The sequence below is a fragment of the Empidonax traillii genome, unplaced genomic scaffold (assembly GCF_003031625.1).
Source record: "Empidonax traillii isolate 1590-97213 ecotype Southwest subspecies unplaced genomic scaffold, ASM303162v1 scaffold22:size5013007, whole genome shotgun sequence".
In the NCBI taxonomy this organism is placed as follows: domain Eukaryota; kingdom Metazoa; phylum Chordata; class Aves; order Passeriformes; family Tyrannidae; genus Empidonax; species Empidonax traillii.
In genome coordinates, this window is record NW_020955215.1 from 950,023 (window position 1) to 975,065 (window position 25,043).

At 44.0% G+C, this 25,043-nt stretch overlaps 1 long non-coding RNA gene across 1 annotated transcript; it reads left to right on the top strand.

Moving 5' to 3' along the window:
- The first annotated feature begins 372 nt into the window (after positions 1-372).
- Positions 373-2,715, top strand: LOC114067338. Its single transcript, XR_003573379.1, has 2 exons — positions 373-607; positions 2,492-2,715. It is a non-coding gene; the product is annotated as an uncharacterized LOC114067338 (long non-coding RNA).
- The last annotated feature ends 22,328 nt before the right edge of the window (positions 2,716-25,043 follow it).

Genomic DNA, 25,043 nt, shown 5'->3' on the forward strand with positions numbered 1-25,043 from the left:
TACCAGTCACAGCCTTCCAGAGGAGGGCAGGGAGAAGCAGCCAGCATATTCAGGGGCCATAAGATACCCTCCTAAGAGATTCCACTAGTAAGAGTGGAGCTAAGAAGAAACCTCCAAGGACACTGACTTGCACAGGAACAGCCCACGCCCTCAGTGCCCTTGAAGTCTCACATGTTGCTCTGCCTCTCAACGCCCAGTCCCAGCTTCTTCCTCTGAAGGAGACTGATGCAAGGCCCTTTCTCTACAGGCTATCCATCCATTTTTAGTTCACTTATAAACCTCAGCCTACAACACCTTCTTGGCCACGACCAAGCCAGCTGTGATGCAACAAGGCACCAGTATGTCACAGTACAGCCAGCCCAGGTTTGCTTTTCTGAGGCTGCCCATCCCAGCTATAAAACTCCCTGCCAAGACAAATTGGATTAAGCTCAGATCAGATTATGAGAGAGCTGGGCTGTGGGGACTTTTCAGTCCAGCCTTTCTCCAGTAAAAAGAACTCCAGAGGCTCAGCATGACAACAAGAGAAGAAAAAAAGGAGAGAGACCGAAGCCATGAAGAGAGAACTGGGCTCCTGGGGAGAGGAGGACAAAGAGGGATAAGATGCAAGGTAAATAAAAAGGCACAAGGGCTTAGTTGTGACTTCAGAGAGAGAAAGTGGGGGGCAAGGGGTCAAACTTTACACTAATTAACCTTGTCTCAGTAAACCTTGAAAGTCTGCAAGCGCCCCAGTGACTGCAGCATGGGCAGTCAGGTCTGGACCATCTTCATCTTTGAAACTAAGGATGAAAAGAGTGACAGTTCCACCTTTAGATCCCAGAAAGTTTACTATGCTACAGGTCTAACCTGAAAATTGGAGTTTGCTCTGGAATCTCCTCACAGCATCATTTAAATTTATAAGAAAACAGTATTGTGAAAATGTGCACCTGCTCCCTGATCCAGCAAGGCACAGACATGTGAGCTCACCTTTAAATACAGGACACTGTTGACCCAGTGTGACTATTCACAACCTGAAATCATTAAGCATTTACTGAAATACTTTTCTGGATAAGAAAAAGCGCAATCATGGACATCCTCAGGTTGCACAATTAATCAAAGCAGTACCTGGTTCTATCAATGCTGTTGACAGACTGGTAAAAATCATGCTGCAACTAACACAAACACGAAAGGCTAATACATAAAATAAATGGAACATCCATGTCAGGTACAATGTATCTATACAGGATACAGAAAAAGAGTGATTACATCGCTGCTCTCAGTGGATAACAGAAAAATAGTAAGCCTGGTTTGGATGCTCTGGCAAGAAAAAACATGGTGTTGACTGCCATTTAATGCCTTTACTTGTTGGCAAGAGAGTCCAAATTCTTGGTGTACTGACACTGAAAAAGCTTCATATAAAAAGTTACTTTATTCAAAGACTGACCAGACAGCTTTACTCTGATAAAGAAAACCAATCTCCATAGCACATCTGTCTTCTAATGTACCCCATCAGCACAGAGGATACCAAAAAACACTGGCAGATTCATTCAGAGCTTCTGCACACAGACTACAGGGAGATTTATTTTTTCCATTATTGGTGCATTACAATCACATACACTTGAAGTTACTGCAGCACAAATTAACTTTGTTAGAGTTACCAGGAAGATCTACCACTGAGCCAACCCCATGAGCAAAACTGGAGAGTCCCCTTTTGATCAAGCTTCTGTCTGGAAAATTTGCACATCTTTTTTCCTCCTGCTACAGAATTTAATTTTTTCTTTTTTTTTTTTCATGATTTGAGGAAGGCAGAGTCAGCTGTACCTAGCCCCTAGCACACAACAATCTAAGTAATAATCACAGCAGATAAAAGAACATATCTGTATTCCTATTCTCTCAGTATGAGGTATCAGTGATTGAGAACTCCTGAAAAGCCCCTTTTGCTTCACAGTTCAGTTTGTATTTGTTTAAGCCTAAGGCAGACAAACACAACACAAGCCCCCAGGAATCCATAACCACCCTGATGCTTCTGGGTTGCAGATCATCTCCACTGCCATCTGTTTTCAGTCACTTCCAAACGAGTTCTGAAGAGTCAATTGTTTTCTTCTAGGAAAAATAAACATGCAAGCTGCTATTCACCCGATTTCCAGCAATTTTCTGCTGTGGGTAAATGTAGCTTCAGATTTTAGAACTAAAACTCATTCTCATCCAAGGAATTTTGCAATATAATTACCTCATTTTTACTGACTTGGATAACTGTTGCCCTTAAAGAAAAAAAAAGAAAAAGAAGGGGGGTGTTAAGTCTGCAAGACTAATTCCTCCTCCTGCCCCTTTGTTATAAAACCTTGGAACAACTGACAGTGATTAATCTCACTTGATATTTCTTTGGTTCTCTACTTGTTGATTTAAAGGCATTTTATGACTGATTGTTTTCAGTTGCCTGGACAGCTGTCAGATCGGTACTGTGGTTTGATTTGGCTTTCAGGGAGCAAAATTATTATTTTTCTTATTTTTACAGCTCCAACACACAGTGGCTGACGGAGGTGGCCCGTCAAAAACCATGTATGTGAAACCAAAACTACCTCCAGATTGAGAGAAGATTGTCTAGAGATTCTGCAGGCAGATTACACAAGCAAGACGTGGAGGGCAGTAATACAGTCATTTTTTGGTTTATTACCAGCTTTTATGTTGCCCACCTTGCACACTGAGTGCACATACTCTCAAATACAGTGGCAAAATCCATCCCCAGGTGTAACATCAGTGGCTCAACAGGAGTAACTTTGCCCTTTGGAGCAGTACTGGCAGAGCTGGTGGGGAGATTGCTTGGGGGCTGGAGCGCTCCAGTCCATGAGGTGTCCTAGGAAAGGCTGTGCTCGGTGGAAGGAGTGGGAAACAGGCTCTAAGTTTCTGGACCACAAAATGATGACAAAATAAGGCATGAAAGAGCCAGCAGAACTCAGGAGAAGAGGGTGCTAATACCGAATAGCTCAATATTCACAATCTTCAATCTCCTGTCTCTAAGAGTGACCAATAGCCTTGACTCTGAACCTTCCTTGCCCTCAGTGTCAGCCAATTTTCATCATTTCAAATGTCTTCCATTTTACCTGCATCTCACAGCTGCATCCTCCCTCTCTTTCCTGGCTCTTCACTTCTCTCACTGTCCACCTACAAACATGTCTAACACCACTTGTGCGTCATCTCTGGCTCACCCTCATGTTTCTCTGATTCCAAACTAAAACCTCACCAGCCTCTCTCTCAAACAAACCATGGAGAAAGAGCAAACACCTGTCAAGGTTCCTCCTCCAAATTATGTAGAATAAAATTTCACTAAAGCAGAAATCTTTGTTATTAGATAGTGCTTTCACATACATTTTTCATGAATTTTCCTTGTTTTCAGAAAGCATATGAAAAATCGGGTTATTCTGGAACTGAAGGGGTCTGCATGATCACATTGCTTTTCTCCATGGCCTGCAGCACTCATTCATACACAGTATCAGAGCTAACAAATGGACCAAAACCAAAAAAAGCAATTTGACCTAAAACAAAAAATCCGGGCTCTTTTCAGCCTGGAAAAGAAAAGGTTTCAGGGTGATCTCGTTGTGGTCTTCCAGTACCTGAAGGGAGCCTACGAGAAATATGGAGAGAGATTATGTCCAAGGGCCTGGAGTGACAGGACAAGGAGGAATGGCTTCACACTGACAGAATAGGTTTAACTGGATATTAGGAAGAAATTCTTCTTTGTGAGGATGGTGAGGCCCCTGCACAGGTTGCCCAGAGAAGCTGTGGCTGCCCCATCTCTGGAAGTGTTCAAGGTCAGGTTGGAAAAGTCTTGGAGCAACTTGATCTAGTGAAAGGTGTCTCTGCCCATGGCATGGGGTTTGAACAAGATGATCTTTGAGGTCCCTTCCAACCCAAATCATTCTGTGATTCTATTATTCAAAATTTACATGCGAGCTTAAGTGTATGGAGAGAGCAACTGCTATTGACTACAATTTGCTAAAATGTAAGCACTTTTGCATAAAAGAATGGATGCTATTACTGCCATGGCATTTTACTAGACAGATTATGTGATTGTTTAACATATCTTCATGTTTCTCCTTGTCCAATTAGTAAAGACTGGGAAAAGCTTGCTTGAAGCCAAACACTAGGTGGTAGTGGCTTAGGGACACAGTTTCTTTTTGTGATATATTGCTCCCACTGCCCAAAATTCACAGCACATAGAACAACCAGAACAAATGCTCAGAAATATAGTGAAATTAGGGACTCATTATTTTGCATACTCCCACTGCCAATAAAGAAAGGTGTCTTCAACTCTCTCCACCACCCTGAGACACCCTCTCCTTCCACTGCCCACTTTACTTCTCAGGCTCCCTCCATTAGTATTCCTGCTTTACTGCCAGCTCTCTAAAATATATATATATATATATATATATATAAATAAATAAATAAAAATAACCCACACAAGTCTCTTTCAGTTGCCAGGTTATTATTCACCCTTTCAGCCCGTTCTGAAGCATCTTACATTGTTTAGATGCAATGCCTCTCTGGTTTTCTCCTTGAGGGCCTATGGTCATTTTTCATGGAGTTTTTTTACTTTTCCTCTTCTAATCCCTTCCTCACAACACACTGCAAGCAGTGGGAACAAGCCCCACATTTTGCCCTGAGAGCCTGCTTATAACAATGGATTTGAGCTTGTTTTGATTAAATCACTCATACCAACATCTTCACTCCTTTGCTTTCTAAACCATGGCCATAAACTTTAGGGAAACCAACACAACAGTTGTATCTTCACATCCATGCCCTCATCAGTTTCTCTAACACAGAAAATATGGCCCATCAAGTCCACCAGGCCACATTTAATCAGGCACAACACATAGATCTAGTCCTACAGACTAGGGGTGTTTTCCCCACGCTTACACACATACAGAAGTTTTAATCCAACTGAAAGGTCTGAGAATTCCTTTCCCAATTCCACAAATGCCACTGTGTTCCTTCCCCCTCCATCCCCAGTCATCTTCTTAGGGTGCCACCTTCTGCAGACATGTGTATTCCTGCTGCAGCAGTGCTGCCTTCTTACAAGCCACTTGGACACAGGATGAATTGAGACCATCCTTGAACAAATCCCCATGGTGTTCCCATCTCCTCTGCTTTCCACCACTCCGGTCTCATTTCTGTCATCTGATTCCTCTTTATCCACATGGCCTGTTCTCATACCCATTCACGTCACACATTTAAGAAGGTGACAAAGAATGTCAAATGTCTTTATAATCCAGCTAAACCACATTTGCCGCTTCAACCACCAGCTTAGTTCACTGTTCTCCTTTCAAACAAACACAAACAACTCCAGAAGATCCAGCAACAACGGAAACAGGCGGACAGCAGAGTAGTACATGCTGAAACTCAGCATGGTCCCCCATTAGGGGAAAAATTTCGAGTGCTTTAACCATGACAAACAGCACCACAATGAATCAGTGGATATGACGGGTTAGCCTCTTGGCTGGGGCAGCGCCAACAGCTTCCACGGGGGTTCATCAGGCATGAATTGGCCCCATATGTGAAAACCCTCTACAATTTGTCCAGTTTCTCCCATCCCTGTGGAGCGAAGTCTCCATATGTGAGATCCCACAGAGCTGTCAGCCAATGTCACATTTCAATAAAGCAAAAACAACCAGGGCTGCACAAACCAGCCAAGCAATCCCATTGCTCATAAACTGGCAAGTGACCTACGCTGGCAATGCTTTTGTTGATCACAACCCTTTCTATGGAACAAAACATAGGAACTATCACGCCAGAACAGACTCAGTGATCCATCTTCTCCTTGTCTCCTGTCTCCAGCAGAGGCCAACACTGATGCTGGAACAGAAGATTAATAAGGGATCCACGAAGCCTGCAAGGCACCTGGGTTGGTTGTGCAATACTTTGCCCTTGACCCAGGGAAAAACTCCACTGTTACACACAACTGTGCAATATGTTATCCCAGATATGAAAGACTGTCAGGGGCTGTCAAAGAAACATATGTCAAAGTCAAAGGATTATCCTTTCTTCTTGTCTCTTTATTTTAGCTTGATTAATATAACTGAACATCCTCTTCTGAAGATCAAGTCTTCGACTTTACAAATAATTTCAACTTTGTGTCAAAAAGTAATATTACTATTCTTGCCTATATTAATATCTTTTCTTACAGAAAAAGTAGTTTCACAGGATTATTATTTGAACCTTTCCCTGTTTCACAGAGCTCTAATCTCTTTCCTTGCCTGTTCAACACCAATGTTGGTCTATTCAATCTCTTTTTAGATAAATTCTCTCCCCCCAGACTTCATAAACTTTTCTAACGTTATTCCCTCTTGTCTTGGACATGATTTGTATAGTCCAGCTACAAAATTATTTAGCTCAGCCCTAAACCAAGATTGCACTTTCAGTTCCTACAATGCAAAAAAATACATCAGGTGAAAAATAAAAAAAATTAAAAACCTGAGACATTTTTCCCTGTTGTATCTGAAGCAGAGTTCAGAGAAGTTGGTGAGATGATACTGATGGCTACACAATGAATCATATCCTTTCTAAACTGAGATTTATAATAAGTAAAAACCATGCTTCATTTCTGAAGTGGAGACTGTGACCAGGGGACTGTTTTATTTGTATGTCTTTTTGTCATAAAATGAATGATTTTGCAAGTATTAAACCAAAAGAAAATACAATCTGATCTATTAAATCTTCTATTTTTGCTATCCCTGAAACAAGTACTTTTTAAATGCTGTGCCTGTGAGCCTGGTAGAACACGCCAACATGAAGAACTTTCAAACTAATTTAGAAACAAAGTATAGACACTTTTGGTTTAAGCTACTAAAAATAAAAAACATTTGGCTCGCTCAATTTATATATTATTAATACTCAGAACATCTCCTGATTACAGAGACTGAAGCAGAGAGGGAAAACGTCTGCATCCATCCCCGAGCTGAATATTTTCTGAAGTACCAACTGCCAATTCTGGCAGCCTCGCCACCCTTGTTAGGTGATAAATTAATGCTCGCGCTCCCACTGTGCCCTTGCCAAGCAGGCAGAGCTCCAGCCAAAGCCTGGCTTGTCCAACCGGCACCCACCCTCTAGTGGGATGAGGGGAAAGTGCTGCTGTAACACTGAGAGGACGCTCATTTAGGATGAGTGTGCCAAGATCTTTCTTTCTTTGCTCCTCTCTATCCTGCACACACCTGTTGGACCATAAGGCACATTAGCTCTGAAAGATGATTACGGGCCTGATGAGCTTCCCCAAGAAAATTCAGGGGTAACCTTTTCTTAACAGCTCTGCCTTGTGCTCTGCAGAATCAGTGCCATTTTAACTACACTTCTATAGGTGACTAAGCAGTGATTATCTAGTGAATTAGTGGCTGTAATTATCATTCTGTATCAAAAATAGCATGGCCAACAGGACCAGGGCAGTGATTGTCCCTCTGTGCTGGGCACTGCTGAGGCACCTCAAGTGCAGCATCCAGTTCCGGGCCCCTCAATGAAAGAAAGACATTGAAGGGCTGGAGAGTGTCCAGGGAAGGACAAGTGAGCTGGGGAAGGGTCTGGAGAGTCAGTCCTGTGAGGAGCGGCTGAGGGAGCTGGGGGGGCTCAGCCTGGAGAAAAAGAGGCTCAGGGTGGACCTTCTCACTCTCTGCAACTCCCTGACGGGACGGTGGAACCAGGCAGGGGTCAGGCTCTGCTCCCAGGGAACAAGGGACAGGACAAGAGGAAATGGCCTCAAGCTGTGCCAAGGGAGGTTCAGGTTGGACATCAGGAGTAATTTGTTCACTGAAAATTGTTGTCACATATTGGAAGGGGCTGCACCAGGAGGTGGTGGAGTCACTATCCCTGGAGGTGTTCAAGGAATGACAGGAATGACTGGACATGGCACTCAGTGCTCTGGTCTGATTGACAAGGTGGGGATTGGTCACAGGTTGGAGGTTGAGATCTTTTCCAAACTTAGTGATCTAGGATTACACCTTTCTCTTGCTATAAGGAAACAAACACACAAGCAAACTTATATGCCTAGGGAAAAAAAAAAACAATCCAGACCATTTTCCTCTGTATATTAGATAAACCAATACAATTGACTGCAAAATTAGAGAAGTGGAACATTGTTGCTCAGAAACAAGCACTGAAGTAGTGGCACAACCTGTGAAAGTGCAGTAGAGCTGTAAACAGGTTTTAAACCACAACCAAGGTCAGCTGTACTAAATATAACAAGTGAGCAATTCTCAGACCAAATCACTCTTGAAAGTGCTGAAGCCCTCATTCTAATTCCCACAGCCAGGGAGGAGATAGAGAAAGATGCTTTGAAAGGGACAGATAAACAGGACAAAAGATGAGAGCAGAGTGCTTCCCCACCTAGAGAAAACACAGCCCCCCAGTACCTGGGCACGAAGTCAGCAAGTCCAGTAGCCACAACCAGGGTCAGAAAGACCAGAAGAACCCAGGCAAATCCAAATCCAGCTAGAAGGTCCAGGCACAAGGCTAAGTACAATAGCCCCACACCACCAAGGGCTGAGCCTAAATGCAGCTCAGGGCCTGTGAGCACAGGCTGGGTGAGTGGGTGGGTGGGTGCTCAGGTGGAACCACTCAGGGCAGACAGGGCCTGCTACCACTCCATGAGTTCTGGCAAACCTCTTTATAAACCCAGATTAACAACCCCTATTGAATTTAGGTGAGTCAAATTAGGTCCAAAAGATGTAACTAAAGATTTACACTGAAGATGCCAAGTGAAAAACTGCTAAGAAATATATTCTGTTCTCAGATGTGACTGCACGGTTAAGGACAAAAATAAAGCAGCCAAGACCACTAAAAGCAAGATGGGACCTGAAACAATTGAACAGGACTGAGGAGAGTATGATCCTTTTCTCAACATGATGCAATCAGCAGCCTCCAGCAGCCTGCAAGGCACACTCAGGTCTAGAATGGAAGCAGCGTGAAGTGAAGGAGGGAGGGGGGAATAAAAATAAAGCCATCTTTCATGGATCACATGGTTCCATCAGGAAATATGGAAACCTCTGACTTGTCTGGCTCTCTGTCTCTCCCTCCCTATGGGTCTTCCGCAGAAAGCATAGCCTGTGTGCCCGGGAGGTGATGAAATCCCTAATGCTGTATGGCACATGGGGAATTCAGGGGATTGCAAAACAGGATGTTTCTTGGAGGAAATACAGTCTCAACAAGCAAAAGGTTCAAGTACGGTACATCTCACAATGATGTAAGAGCTTGATTATGCATCTCGCTTAAAGCCCAGCTTAGGGTTTTAGTTCTAGTAGAACTAATGGGCAACACCTGCTGCGATGAAAACAATTTCCGTCCCTGAACTCCAGCAGAAGTGTTTATCTTTTGAGTCAGAAAATGTTCCTCTAATGCCTGAACAAGACTCTGGGGACAGGAACATATGCCCAGAACTGACGTTTCCGCGCATTAGATAGCTTATAAAAATGAGAACTAGAAAAACCTGGTATCATCAGACTTCTTGTCCAATAAAGTCATTAAATGGAAAGTACAGAAACGTTCCTCTAAAGTTTCCCGTCCCTGCCACCGTAGTCCCAGTTGCTCTTTGTAGAGCAGAAACAGAGGCTACTGAAAAAGCCTGCTGGGGTAAATTTTGAGTTCAAAATTCAGGGCTTTTCCAGACCTGTCCCTGGCAAAATGACCATTGGCTTCAATGGAAACTTTACCCAAATATGGGCCTCAGGACTTGGGCCTCTTAGTTTAAGTTACTAATTTTATTATTAAAGGTTAAACAGAGCTGTTGACAGTACAAACTATTTTCTTACGTAAGCAGCAAAAGGGAGAGTGTCAGATATACAAGATAAAACAATACTGCCAAGGCAATATAGGTTATGGGTGAACGTCCTTTCACAGAACACACTGCTCTGAATCCCAAGTTTCACCCTTTTCCTCAAGCAAAACTCCCATTTAATTCAACTGGAGCTCCTGATCAGGAGGCAGAGTCAAGCCAAAGGAAGGACCCAGGGTTCAACCATGTTTGCTACAAGGGCTTTGAGAGACTGTAGCTGTTGAAAACACAAAAGCCCTACTTTTACAGAATAAAATCTGTGAGCAGTGAAAGTTCACCAAAAAACACATGGCTTTGTTTTGGACTGAGAAAGGAAAAGGCACAGGTCCCAGGCTTGATCAACAAAGCTGAAGAGTGAAGCATTGCTTCATTTTGAACTTAGGGGAACTGTTTGCCTTAATAATGTCCTAGAACTGATAAGAAATGCCCTGCAGATATAACCGCTGTACCAATTCATTATGCAATGCCCATTAAATACTACAACTGCAAATTAAATGTTCAAGCCATCCCATTATACACACACAACCCTTAACAGTAAACCCCTTGATAATAGGGAGGATATGTTGGGCTTTCCTCTCTTACTTTCTGCTATGATGTTCTTTATCTAAAGCTTGGACACAAACCAGAGACTTGTTTTTCATTCTTGACCAAAAATAATAAGAACAAATGATATGACGCTTAAAAATAAGAACCAGTCAAAGGCAAAATGTTCTCTGCTCAAACAACACTTTATTGGATTGGTGATTAAATGGCAACCCAAAATTTAACTTCCTGGAAAATCTGTTGTTATAATGAAATTGCACTGTCAGAGTCACAGTTAGTTCTGTCTTTAACAACGCAACAGACACTGAGAGAAATTCCTGCGGTCGTCTGTCCTACTCAGATGCAGTTATCATCTCATAGATCATCAGCTGTACAATAGTCAAGGGTGTCGCAAAGTTTTTGACACAGTTAACACATTAACACATCAGACAAATTTAGGACTTTGGCCAGTTCTCACCAAAGCCAATGGAAAACTCCAACAGAGTTGTACTGGGCAGAGGGATGGTGTCACACTTATTGTCAATCATGTAGGAAACAAGACAATCGCAGCAGCTCTCTTCTGACATCAGTGTCTGCCTCTACTAGAGGCTTTGGCAGAGCCTCAGGAAGGACTGGCTCTCTGTCTCCAGCTTTTTTAAACAACCCTGAGAATCGCTGGGGTTTGTTTTTTTGGCATACGGCACTCAAAAGGACATTGTCAAGGTTCAGAGAACTAAAATATAAATAACTTTAATTTTCATATACTTTTTAAAGCATGATTTGATTTTTTACCCTTATGTTTAACCCATTTTTTAAAAATAAATAAGCAAGAAGTCCTTGCTTGACAGTCAACGCCACAACCCTATACCCCAGGCCAGCTCTGACTGTACTACTGCAGTGTGGTCATCTCAGGGAACATGCCAGTGTATCTAACCACAGAATGTATTTTCTGAGCAAATGTTTAGTAAAACCCACATAATTTGCTGAGTAAGAGTTCATTGAGATTGATCTATTCAGAAAGGGAACATCATGGATGAAAACATACTGTTCCTTTACAGTCACAATACTAACACAGCAACAAACACAATCTCCCCTGACAAATCAAGCTTAAAACAACAAAATCCTTGTGCAAATGGTGCACAGAAACACCAGAACTCCCAGTTTAAAATAAAAAGGTTTTTAAATGACAAAATAGAGAAAAAAAATTTATATTAATCTTTATGGCACTGATTCCTACTGGGTTGATGATCCAAATGATTGAGTGGGCAAGAGACCCTGATCCTGGAAATAAGCTCATAGAGACAAAATTAAGAGTCTAAATCCAAGATAATTTTCCATTTTTGTACAATCAGGGCTATAACAGCAGAAGCAAACCTGTACATTTTCCTATTAATATGGAAAAATATTAGCCCAAGGCTGAGGAGGTAGAGAAAAGACAATAGGTGTCATGGAGGACTGAATGAAGCCTCTCCTCCTTCCTTTCTCTGCTTCCCCATCCCTAACCCCTCCAAATTTGCTGCTATCCATGACTTCACGGTTTAGCACATCTGCAGAAGCTGCAGGGACAGGGCTGCTCTGCAGGCAGCCCAGCAGGGAGTTTCCTGCTCTCCACCCCCCACCCGAGAGCTTGGCAGAGGCAGGAGCTGTGCAGGTGGAGCAGCAAGTGGGCAGCTGAGTTTGGGTTTCCTGTGGCTGCACTGCTCTCACAGATGCTGCACCAGAGTCAGCCCTGCTCCCAGGGAGGCTGTGGCATGTTCTCTTATGCACTGCCTGGACTTCAGGAGGCTGTGCAAGCCGCAGGTGTAAGCAGGAACACGCTCCCTCCCTCCAGCACACTTTCCTCAGCAGATGGTTGCTGTGTCGCATCTGTTTCTGACAGAGTTCTTCGCTTTGGGCCTGACTCAGAACTTAACAGCACTTCATTAATCTCCTGTGAGGAAAGGCTGAGAGAGTTAGGATTGTGCAACCTGGAAAAGAGAAGGTTTTGGGGACACCTATTTGTGGCCTTTCAGTACCTGAAGGGAGCCTACAGGAAAGATGGAGAGAGGACCTGGAGTGACAGGACAAGGGGGAATGGTTTCAAACTGACAGAGAGTAGGGTTAGATTGGATATTAGGAAGAAATTCTTCTCTATGAGGTTGGTGAGGCCCTGACACAAGTTGTCCAGAGAAGTTGTGGATGCCCCATTCCTGTTAAGTGTTCAGGTCCAGGTTGGATGGAGCTCTGAGCAAAGTGTTTTAGTGGAAGGTGTCCCCATCCATGGCAGGGAGTGGAATGAAATGATCATTAAGGTCCCTTCCAATCCAAACCATTCTATGATTCTAAGTTGCCCTGAGAGTACAACCACGCAAGCACTACCCAAAGGATGTTGCCAGTTTCCTGTTTCAGAACCTTCAAAGGAAACAAGTGGAGAAAGATGATAAACAGGTAAATGGCTACTTATTAGGCAATGATCCATCAGGATCAGCTGAATAACACCAGCACCCATTATCAAACTTTGCCCAGCATAATACCCTTAACCCCACGATTTAAATCACTACAAAACTAATCTCCTTTAATAAGGTGGAAATGTGTTGTGAGGAACTCCTTTTTATTTCATTGCAAAGAATACAATCTAGTTTTTCTTTTTTAGCTGCAATTCATAGAAGACTGCCTGGTTTACAGTGGAATTGGGGAATGAACATTCCCTGCAGTGTGTCTGCAGAGGGAAAGAAATTATTTCTCAGAAAGGGCCAAGTTCAGGATTTCAGCCTGCACTTAAAGCAGGGGCTAAGAGTAAAGTCCTGCCTGCTGGAATTGTGAAATCTCTGTAAGCAAGTTTATAAGCAAGTATGAGCACAGCTGGCAAAGGCTTTCAGCTAGGAAAAAGTTATTCCACCAGTGAAGACGTGCAGGAGGGAGCAGATGAACTAAAGTCTGAAAAAGCACAGCAGATGGGGGCTGTGAGGACTGGAGGCCTGTTGAGAAGCCACTGCAATATTCATGAAGGATTTTAGGTCTCCTTATACCAAAATACTTTAGCAATAGCTATTAGTAAAATATTTTTTTCCCTCTGTTCCCTGCACAGACTCAAGTTTTGCAGACAGCTACAGTGAGAATGGCTTGAAATGCCAGAGAGAGGGAGGAGATGGACCTGGCACATAATGTGCAATGAGGAGACTGGTTTGGTACGTCCTGATGGAGCACTTCAGCCCAGCAATGGATTTGGGAAACAGCTTGTACTGAGCAGAATGCAAAACTCATAAGGGAAAAAGATGCCTGTTCTTACAAGGACTCCATTAAAAAAGCTTTTGTGAAAAGTCAGGTCACAAACAACTGACCAAAGGAACTTCAAAATCTACGTTGGTGAAGAAAATGAAGGTAGACAATGAACCTAAATCAGCCAGATTCCCTCAGGGAAGCAGGAATGGGGGTCTTGTTAAAGCACCAGCTGTTAATTCCCATCTGTATGCAATTTCCATTCCTATCATCTGTGTAGAATAAAGCCCTTCCAGAAAGGATTGTTAGTGAACTGGCTAAAAACTGGAGGAGGCCCAAATGCAAGCTTGTGGTGGGTGTCCCACAGCTCAGAGGAGACCGTCTGGTTCCCATATGGGTTTGGGGCCAGATGCCATTTCTAGGCAGGATAGAGGCAAAGGTCACCAGTGACAGGATTGCCCAAGTGTGGGGAAACCACATGGGGAAAACTAGAAGCTGCTGAAGCAGCAGAGTGACCATCAGGAACTGTCCCCAAGGCCCAGGCAAAACATTGGCCACTGGGCTGCCATCAAAGGTACAACAGTGACAGCCTGAAAACCACACTGCTCATCAGAAATAACTGTGGTCCTCAGAAAACGTGCATGGCTGAAGTACATGGGAACTGCAAGAAGTAAATAAACTATAATTATCAGCCACATAAGGAGAAATCCAGCTCTTATTGAAGTTTGTGTCTGTATAATAATATATTATACATATATATATAAGTAAAATTATCTCTGTCTCTAGTGCTGTCGGGTTCTGAGTGACCTCCACCTCAACTACCTGTTTTTTTACCACTGTGAATTATAGTTAAATTAACTGAGAAAGGTGTTGTTTTGGATTGGGTTCATCTGTCTGTTAACTGTGCTAAGTTTTCTCCTGGACATTTCCAGGGGATGGCAATAAGAACAAGTGCTGATTCTGAGGGGAACTCATGTTCCCCACTGTTCCTCCAGGGTAACAGAGATGAACTTGTCCCCATGTGGGCTCTGAGTAAAATTGTGGTGAAGCCTGTTCAGGAAACCCATTCATGATTCTCCATGTGTTTGTGACATTTCTGCTGACTGGTGGCAATCAGCTGTTCCTGCTGGACCAGTTCATGCTGGTCCAAAGACCAGATTTTGCAGAAGAATGACATAATCAAGTAGTGTCTGGTGGAAAGTCACGTCACAGGGACAGAGGTCAGTGTACCTGGTGTCACAAGAGAAGAGGCTGGCTCTGAAACAGCTCAGTGAGGTAAAGGCTGGCAGACATAACAGCAGAAGGAAGAGAAAGGATGTAATGGGGCTCTCATGAAAGGCTAGTCCCTTCTCCAGAACTGAAGAAGTTGGTACCCAGCCCTCATCCAAAATGAGACTGCACTCAAAACAGAGAAAGCTCTCCAGAAGCTCTGTCGTCATCACACTGGTCAGATGGCAGGGAAAGAGAAAATCACATCCGGGAGCACAGCCAGAGGCAACTGCCTAAACTGCCCTCAGCAGACCCAAGAGCAGCAGAAAGAAATGCCAAGAGACAGTTGGGCACAAGCATTGTCTATTGAAACCTTCATTTCCAAACAAACCCACTGTTGGCCCGTGTAGCAGCACCCGGGATAGAACCCCAAGAGTGAAATATGTTCATAGTTTTAATATGGTGCCATCAGACTAAAGCAGTACTCACATATTAAAGTACAACAATTCACTGAAAGTCATTCAAACCTATAAATGTTCAAGATGTACATCAGAGAATGACATACAATCTAACCTAAGATTTGAAAAATTAAAACATCCTCACTTAGGTTATGTTGTTTCTGCCCTTAAAACACAGAGGGAACTTTTGGTAGGATAATAATAGACTCCAAATCATTTTAATGAGACAAAAGATTAAATTTTCAGGGACTAGACATCAATTTCAGAGAAATCATATCCTCCTGGCAGGAGATTGAATCATCTGATTATTTCAGGAGACACACTTTGGCACAGTAAGGTGATAGAGCTGTTTGTAGGCTCCAGGAAATTGTCCAGATTTTCTCAAAACTTCACAGAAGAGGCACAGAACTATTATGTCAGCTAACAGAGATTCTTGACTGGAAAAATGAATATTCAATGCATTTTAGACAGCTAAAATCACCTACAATTAATCCTTTCTCATGTATATAAAATCAAAGGACTTCACAGTGATCCAAATCACCAATCCATATTCTCCTCTCTTTTGTTAGGTCTCTTGATACACAAAACATAACTCAGGCTCCCTGAGTTGTTCTTGTGTAACACTATCACAGGACCAGTTTGAATCTACTCTCACTGCTCTGTAGCCAGCTGAGGACACCTGTGCTGAGTGCTGCCTTCAAGGCACACGGTAAGGAATGTGTATGGACACACCATATACAGACATGTACATCTCCAAAAGTTCCCTGTGTACTCTCTAAGGGGGCCTCTGGTGGTGGTACCCCATGGTTTCCCTGTATAACAAATCCCACCCAGCAATGATGGAACTGAACAGCCTGTTTCTTGCAAGTACAAACCCAAAGATTTTGTCCTGCTTAGCACATCGACCCTGCCACGCATGTACATTGAAACAGAGGCAAACGCTGAGGGAACTCCGTAACCCGCCTAGACAGATGCAGAAAAGAATTTGGAAATACCCCAGTGCGTTCCAGCAGCCTATAATGGGAGACTGGCTGTGGAAGAAGAATTGCTGGTATGATCTCAGGACTCAACCCACTGTAGTCAGACAGTCTGCCCACAATGATGGGCCCAGCCAAGACAATACCAGCTCTATACTCACTGATAATCTCGACCCAAATACAAACAACATCCCCATGACTGGCTACACCGCTCAAGAGGGCAGATGAATATGGAAATGTAAGGTAGATAGCAGGCTACCTGGTCTTCTAGGTTCAACACCAGTGAAATTTCTTTACTGCTTTCAAAAACTCCTAATGGGGCCAGTTAAAATGATGGATGTAAACAGCTCCTCCAGCCACAGGCAGTGCCGGATATTCCTACAAGTACTAAGCTCCTGTGGGTATTACACAACTGCCTCTATTCAGGAGGCTAAAAAGAAGTTCAGTCCTGTTTGTATATGCTGGAATCATTACATACAGTGCTCCCATAAATCATATAAATGAGTATTACTGTGTCACTCATTCGGACGGTTGCTGTTATTATTGAAAAACCTCCTGGCAATCCAACCCTAGTGCCATCCAAGCTGAGGTTGGCCTCAGTGCAATCTGTACTGGTCTCAAGTCTGTGCCCTGCAGTTTCCCCAAAAGACTCTCACAGTGTCAAGGCTGCCCATTCTCCATCATGCTCCCCAAGCCAAGGGTGAGACAGGTTGACATGGAGCCCTGTCACCAGCCACACACCAGGGGAGCTGTGTTCCCTCTCCAGGCTGTTCTGCACCCCTGGAGCAGGGTCTGCTCCACATCCGAGCCACAGACAGCCTGTTTTCCACTTGGGATGAAACACCTCATGTTACAAGTGACTGGGGAGAAACAACCCCAGCCTTCCTTCTGGGGACATTATAGACACAGACCAATCTCGGCAGACACTCTCAGGGCACCCAGAAAAGCTGCTGGTGGAAGAAGACACAAAAGCACAGGCAGCACTTACCTCAGCCAAGGTGCCATCAGTTATCAGAACAGACACTTGACTAAGCATAGAGATTTGAACAGGCAGGGAGGAGTCCCAGGAGGCAGCAGAAGACCATGGACACCCTGTCTGTGGTCTTGCTCTGCACATTCCAGCCTCAAGTCAGCTCTGTCTGAACCTCTTACCCACACACTAATTTATTCCTGTGGATTTTCAAGAAATATCAAGTCTGAAACAAGATGTACTGAAAGTTCAGTACATGGTATTAGAGCTAGCATCCATCATGTCAATTCTGCCTCTCCAATGGATTCGATCTGCTTGTTATTATCATCTGATTATATTCATAAACAATACCCTTATGATTTTTTCCATGCCTATTTATTTCCTCAGTCACTGACTTGGTTTCCTGAGGCTATCAAAAAATTACATATAAATATTTATATAAACAGATCTCTATTTTGAAATGCTCCCTAGCTACTTCTAAAAGCAATATGACATCAACCAAAAATCAAAGCATATTTGGCACTATGGAACCCAGTACTGGCTATGAGAATGGGTGTAGCAAAAATAGCCCCAGGAAAGGATCCACCAAACCCATATACAGAATATATTTCAGTAAGTATGAGGGTCCAGTCTAGGTCCATAGATGGACAAAACTCTTAAGCAAGTGGAAGAATGACTGCAGGAGGGGAACATCCCTGTACCAATCAGACATGCAATTAGAGTTCTACAGTACTGCATTTTACCACAGCTCATTTAGAGGATGAAAGAATTGAATTGCATTCATGGACACATTTCCAGATTAAAATCTGATTACACTAGGGCAGAGAAGACAGCAAATATTATCTCTGAGGATTTTTCTCACAGAAAACAGCATACAGCAATTCTTCCATTTTGGGTTATAGAGTAATTTAGAATAAGGAGAAAAAAACCCAATAAACTTCTGAAATAATCCCTTTGCAGTCATGAGAAACTACCATGTACGGTCCCACGCTGATGAGCCCAGCTATAATCCAGTCCTAGCTTTCTGCTGACTAGCTGAGCTCTGGTGGTTTATTATGTCAGTGGAACCCCTCAAAAGAATTATAGCCTTTTAGTCAACTCTGAACCATGTATTATTATGAATACTAAACTGGTTCAAACAGTCTATTGGTCCTGCTATAACATTAGACAAAGTCTTAAGAGATTACCTATCTCTTCAAAGAATGTGTTTTCATTGGCGTCAGATCCCGCTGAAAGCAGGCGGGAACATTTGTGGATATGTTGTGCACAATGTCCCTGGAGCAAGCACATGGCAAGGTATAAACACCACGACAGAGCTCCCGTCACCACAGCACTGCAAAATAAAAGGCTTCCACCGCAAGCACAACCTAATCTTAACTACTCATAATAAAAACACATTAAATGGCGCTCAGAATAAATACAGATACGGGTGATGCAGGCAACATCCACATCATGGTGGCAAGTTACTGCAAGTTACACGGTGGTGAATAAAAACTAAGGTTAACTTGAAAATAGATTTCAGCATTAGCCCTGCAAAACAAAGGCCTCAGGCAAGTTCCTGCATCCAAGAGGTCCCAGTGGATGACATGACTGCAGCAGGACCCTAATTTGTATTTTAAGTTGCCGTTCTAATATTGGCAACTGGAGCAGGACTACAACTCCATGACTGATCACTACATTAAGCCCTGGGTTTGCTACGCACTGTCTGCAAGTCCAGCTCATAACTCTGAAATTTTTTTAGTCTCCACTGCCGGGGCTTGACAATTAACTATTTAATGGAAAGCATGTTTTGGAGGTTTTTTTTTAATGTGAATCTCAACCCACAGTGCTCATTATTCCACAGGAAGAATACAAACACATAAACTGTGTTATATAGGCCCTGGATGCAAGTATCTCGAAGCCAACGTGGTTTACAGGCTGTGCTGTGTGTCAGAGCATCTGCCCAGATCCCATATGAGTGAAAAAAGAGGTCCCACCAAGCAGTTGCATTTAGGCCGTGGGAACAGTTGGACCTACGGGTTAGTTCTTGTCTGAGCTGGCTGAGAAGTCCCAAAGCAGCGGGAAGACCCTCTACACGTACAAAGTGAAATGTGGTTATGAAAGGCCAACAAAAGCCTAAGATTGGGCTGCAGAGATCTTTCTTGTCTCACTGCTCTTACCTGCCCTGCAGAATTGCATTGAATTTGTCGGGTTCAACATGAAAACAAAACCTGACCCTTAATTTCAGCATCAGCTGTTGGCTGAAGTGAATCAGTGGGGCAAAAGCACAGGAGAGGCAGACAAACGCCCCATTCGGTGTGTGTTTGCTGGCATCTGCACGGCCATTCCCAGGAGAGGCAGATCCTCTGTCAGTCCCAGGTCAATCCAACCGAGAGCCAGGACTGGCGGGTAGGGCAATTTCAGAGCACTATATTGTTTGGACTCTGATTCTGGAATCACTGCACTCTGCAGAGTCGTGCTCTGTGGGCGGTGACTACAGTGCTATAATTACCACTATAATTACATTGGCACGTTTCCTTCTTGGCGAGCCCCACAGAATTACAGTCCCGTTACCTGACCTGGGTTTCCGATAGTCCCAACACAATGGGCTGTAGCAACTTTCTTTTGGTCTGGCCACAAGCTGGAAGGGTTAGTATGAATTGGAAGGCCAGGAATGCCAAGATAGTTTTTTTCCAGAGCAAAAAAAAAAATGTTGTCAACATCCACTTTGACTGCAAGTATCACTTGTGGCTCCTTCAGGAGGTAAAGTGGAGGAGGAACAGAGGAATCAGAACATTGGAAGAATCCGGCACTGCAAAGGAGAAGGACACCTTTGACTAGCAAATCTCACCCATCGTTAACTTCTGCCTCAAGTAACTGCATTGTAAACACACATGAGCTGGGTGTGCCTGATAAATATGTCAGCCATGACAATTAAATTATTTGCATTGAACTTTGGCATTAATGTTGCAGTGGTAATTCTCATCTACCCTGTAGCTACTGCTTCGGGATTTGGTGGGTTAAAAAACTCAAAACCATCTTGTGTTCACCCAGTTCACCTCTGGGTTTTGATCCTGCCCATAATGAATCACATGTGAACCTCGAATCACGTAAAACAATGATATGCTTTATGTACCACGTGGTCTTCAGATGGGAGACCCAGACAACTCCTTTCTGCTCTCTGTGAAGGCATGTTTTTTCCCAAAATCAAACACAATTCCTGCAGAAGAGCTGTGGTGAGTTTCCACGCTCCTCCAAGCGGGATCCGGCACTGCAGCCCCGGGTCGGGAGATGGAGCTTGCTGTGTCCCAGCAGGCCGTTGTCTGGATGAAACCAGAGACTCCACTGCAAATCTTTTGCAGATCCTTCTTTTCTTTATAGCACACAGGGGGATTTGGTTTTTGGTGACTTTGCTGAACAATTCTCTGAACCAAGGCTTCTTCTTGAAACTCTTTTCTCTAGTTTCTGATGTATTTTTCTCCCTGCTGATTTGGACTCGACCTGGGAATACGGGTGTTACAGCATGTTCAGCACTTCTCTGTGTCAAGCTGCAGCTGACTGAGGTAGCCACTTCACACAAGGAAATTATTTGAGGTTTTCTGAGAGCCTCTTGACAATAGGTAAAGATTGTTTCAGCTTGTGGGAGTGCCAGCTTCAAGGCTTTATAACCTGAATGACATGTAATGTCATAAAAACTCCTGCTAAAACTCACTCTATCCTTTCAAGATGTTAATTTTGACGTCAATATCTGTCATTTCAACCATCAGAGAGCAGCTTATCTGGATAAGAACCAGCAAGTCAGAGATTGCCTACAAGTATCTCCTAAGAAGAGTCTCTTCCATATATTATTTTAGCTAAGAATATAACTCTCCATGTCTTGCAGATCTCTTCCCCATTCTCTCAGGGGGAAAAAAAATGTACTGTGAGAAAAAGGGAAAAACAGATGCTTTTGGCCAAAGCTCTTATCTGGTGACTAAGCAGATTGCAGTCTCTGATATGTCTCAATCTGAACAGCCCCATTTTAATGACACTGCCACACATAATTTGTAACAGAACTTCCATTTTTCTTTAGCTAGTGCAGTAGTCACAGAAATCCTGACTGCTGGGCATTATCTGCCTTATATTACTTGTAATTGTATCACATTTTTGTTTATATCCACAAGTAATAAAAAACATGCATAACTTTAGTTTGACTTAAAGAATAAAGTAAATACATAATTCTGGCAAATTGTTTGGAATTATAGTTTAACAGCATCTGGTTCAGATATTCTGTAGTAAATTGTTGGCACCGACATTGCCACATTTTTTTTTTTATTTGAACCAAAATGTTCTCAGAAACATGTGTTTTTCGTCCAACTTCCATGTAATCCATTTTATGACGGCCACAAAGCTTACAAAGGTTGAAACTTAAACTACCTGGGCAGAAGGGATTGTTTCTGGACACTCATTACACAGCTGATTAACTGAGGAATAAGCAATTCTGGCATGCAACCTAGCATGTCGGTTGTTTTGGCTTTTTGTCTCAAGGAGTTGTCTTTCTTGAAATACCTCCCCAGGTACAATGTGTACATTCCACCCTGTTTTGCTCACAAATTACATACCTGTCTTTTATGTCAAGTCCAATAAAGCTGCACCAGGTTTTCTTATTCCACATTAAAAGTAACCAATTACTTGAGTAAATACCTGCTTTAAAAATATCTCAGAGTGGTTTCCTACTGCTCTAAATGCTAAAATATTCGACAGCATTTCTGACTCATATAAATCTTTCAAATAGTTCGTATTTTATCAGAGAAGCCAGACCACCTTTAAAACTGGTGTATAACTCATTCAGACCATTTCTCAAATACTTGTTTTATACAACCAATCAGAAAAAGAATGGCTGTATAATTTTTAATTTAATTAGCTCTGACTTTTCTTGCATTTCATTCTCTGTGACTTTATTGTCAACTTCTGCTCGTTCATCATAAAAACTAGTTACTAGAGATTCAAAAATACTAAATCGATGATGAGAGGGGAAAAGTGGCTTAAAATACAACCCTTTGAAGCTTCCCAACAGACCCACATTTACTGAGCCTAACAGGTTCTCCAGTGTCGAATCCCATTTCAGTCACTGTCAGCAGCTTTATTCGCACCATCCGAGAACTAACTTGTGGGAATTAAATCAACATGTTCCCAGAGCAGGTCCCACACCAGAAGGAACCAAGTCCAAGAGGCAGCTTCCTCCGCTCTCCTGACCACTTTTCCAGCAAGGCTTTGCAGCTCTGGGCTGGCTTCATAATGATGTGTCATTTGCAAGTCAGCACCTTGCACTAAGCCCCGAGGTGGGGAAATTACCCAGGAGCAGAGGCAACAATAAATTCCCGTCTTGCTTATTTTCTCAAGTCTGATGAAATCCCATTGCACGGCTAGGGCTGCACAGCACAGCTTACTCTAGCTCTACTGTGAAATGTGTTTAGTCACAGATAGAAAACCCAGAATCCAGACCTTGGCACACCTTCCCCACAGCATCCTCTTCCCTTTTGAAGTCATCGGCCTCTCCGTCCTTCATAACTGGGTGTGCTCACTCTCTCCTGTGCGCTGGAGCCTCTTGCACAGCATTCCTCAGCCTTCACCTGCCTGCAACGGCCTTGCAGGGACACAGCCCTGTTAATAGTCATGAAAGCTGCTCATCTTCCTAAAGACGCCAAACAATTAAGTACTTCCCATTTAAAGGGAGTTGCAAAATGCTCATGCCACTGCTTGATCATATGAAGTCTTAATCAAACTATGAAACACTCTTAAAAAGTAAAACGTATGTATGTTAGCTGAAGGGAATTCAGAGTGTATTCCTGAAAGCCAACAGGGGTTTAAAACTGCTGGAAGGAGTTGTGATCCTCTCCGAAGTGTTACTGCTCAACACATCATCAAACGCCTCGCAACCAGACACCATCCTGCAATCAGGCGCCTGCATCCACGCAAGCTCCCTGTGTTGGAGCAAAGCTGCAGGATCAGTGCCTCGGTGCCTTGGGATTCAGGCATCCCAAGTCCCCTGGAAACCAGCCCCTAAATCACTGGAATTGGTAACATCTACAAGATTACCTTGGCAGTGATCAGGCTGGCAGAGAGTGAGTTACACCACGCTCCAAGAGACACCACATTTGCTAAAGCATGACTTGTGGATCACGCGCGTTTTCCCTGACAGCACTCACCTTTAAAATGCAGGCACAGCTTCCTGCCTTGCTGAGGAAGGGATGAGTGGGACCAGATCCTCTAATGCCAGGAGCACCCTGACGAGTGACCTCGAGAGGGAAAAGCAGGGAAAAATCCTGCAGCTCTGAGTGCCATCCACCACCCAGCTATGTGTGCTGAGCAGGAGGAGATGGAAAATGCTCAATGTGCTGACAGCCGGCAGATTTCTTCCCCAAAATGACACGAGCAGGGGCTATTTTAGGCACGGTTTTAGTGAGGAAAAGATGTTAAAATAACCTTGGTTGGAGCAATTAATACAATATAGGCTGAAGGGGAGGACGAGCCCCACTAGGGCAGCCAGGGCTGCGTAGTTCAAAGGACATACTCTGGGAGATTGTGAGTCCTGACTAGAGAAGCCAACCAGATGGAGGGACCCCAGGTCTGGCACATGGAGGATGGTCAGAATCCCTTTAAGTCAAAAGGACAAAACCCATCCAAAAACTGTAACTTTAAAAAGAGGCAGAAAGATTGATGAGGAATGGCTGCAGGAGGGCATCAAACATAAGGCAATAGGGAAAAGGCATTAGGAGACAGCATCATTTGTGAGGCACTGGGGAACGAATATATTATATGTAGAATACCAACTTGCTGGTTAGGAACAGTACATTGGCTGTTACTTCCTCCAACAGAGAAAAACTGCCATCTCTTAAATTCTCCTGCCCATACTCCCTCTGTTCTGCTCCTGAGTTCATTCAGTCCCTCGTCTTTGAACACTGGAGACGAGAATTGTTAAAGTTGAGCTAAGTTAGATCTAGCAAAGGCAATTAAAGAGCAAAACTCTTCAGCAGTATAAATAGTAAGAGAACAAGGACAAAAGAAGGGCCAGCAGGCACTCCGGGCGAGGTATAAATGAAGAAGAAAAACCTATTCCTTTAATAGCCCTGTTGTCAGAAAGGGCAGAGCCCATCCCAGAGGCGCAGGGGCTTTGCAGACATCCTCACTGGCACAGCCAGTTCCTTAGAAGAAAAGCTGCAAGTTGCAGTTCCAAAGGCAGCAGCATGTTGATAAAAGGGAATTTCCACACGAGCTTGGCATCACTGCTAAGAATTTCAATCTTAAAAAAGATGTTTCGATGTCAAACCCTACAGAACGATAAAAATAAAAATAAAACTTCGCAGGGCTCAGGCGCAGCGCACAGCCCCCCCCTCCGGCCTGAGACAACACCGGGGAAGGCTCAGGCGAGCGGGGGCTGTCGGGGGGCTGCGAGGGGGTGTCAGGACGTGCCTGCTGGTGCGTAGCCGTGGAGCCATGGTCCTGCGGCGCGGTGTCACGTCCCGCCGCGGAGACCCTTGCTCGGGGAGGTGTGAGTGGATTTCCTCAAGTGCATTTTGACAGCTGTGAGGGAGCGGGCGGCAGCAGCAGCTGGAGACATTCCTGGCTGCGCCCCCCCCCCCTCCCCGGCGGGACCCCCGCCCCCGGCAAGGCACAGCGCGCCCCGGCACTGCCGGGGGCTCGGGGGCTGCTAGGGGCGGGGGGGACACAGGACCGCATGGGGCCTGCGGGGTCTGATGAAACATCTGATGTGCATTACGGCAGGGCAAGGGGAGACACGCACGCCCCCTCCCCAGCCAGCGCGGCACTTCTCGTCACCTGCTATGGATTTTCCTACGTTGTCGTGCGTTGTCCCCCCTCCTCCCCGCTCCAGCTACGGGACAAAAGGCAGCAGCCAGAGCTGGATGGGGATTGCTCGGGATGATGGGGGGGGGGGGGGGGGG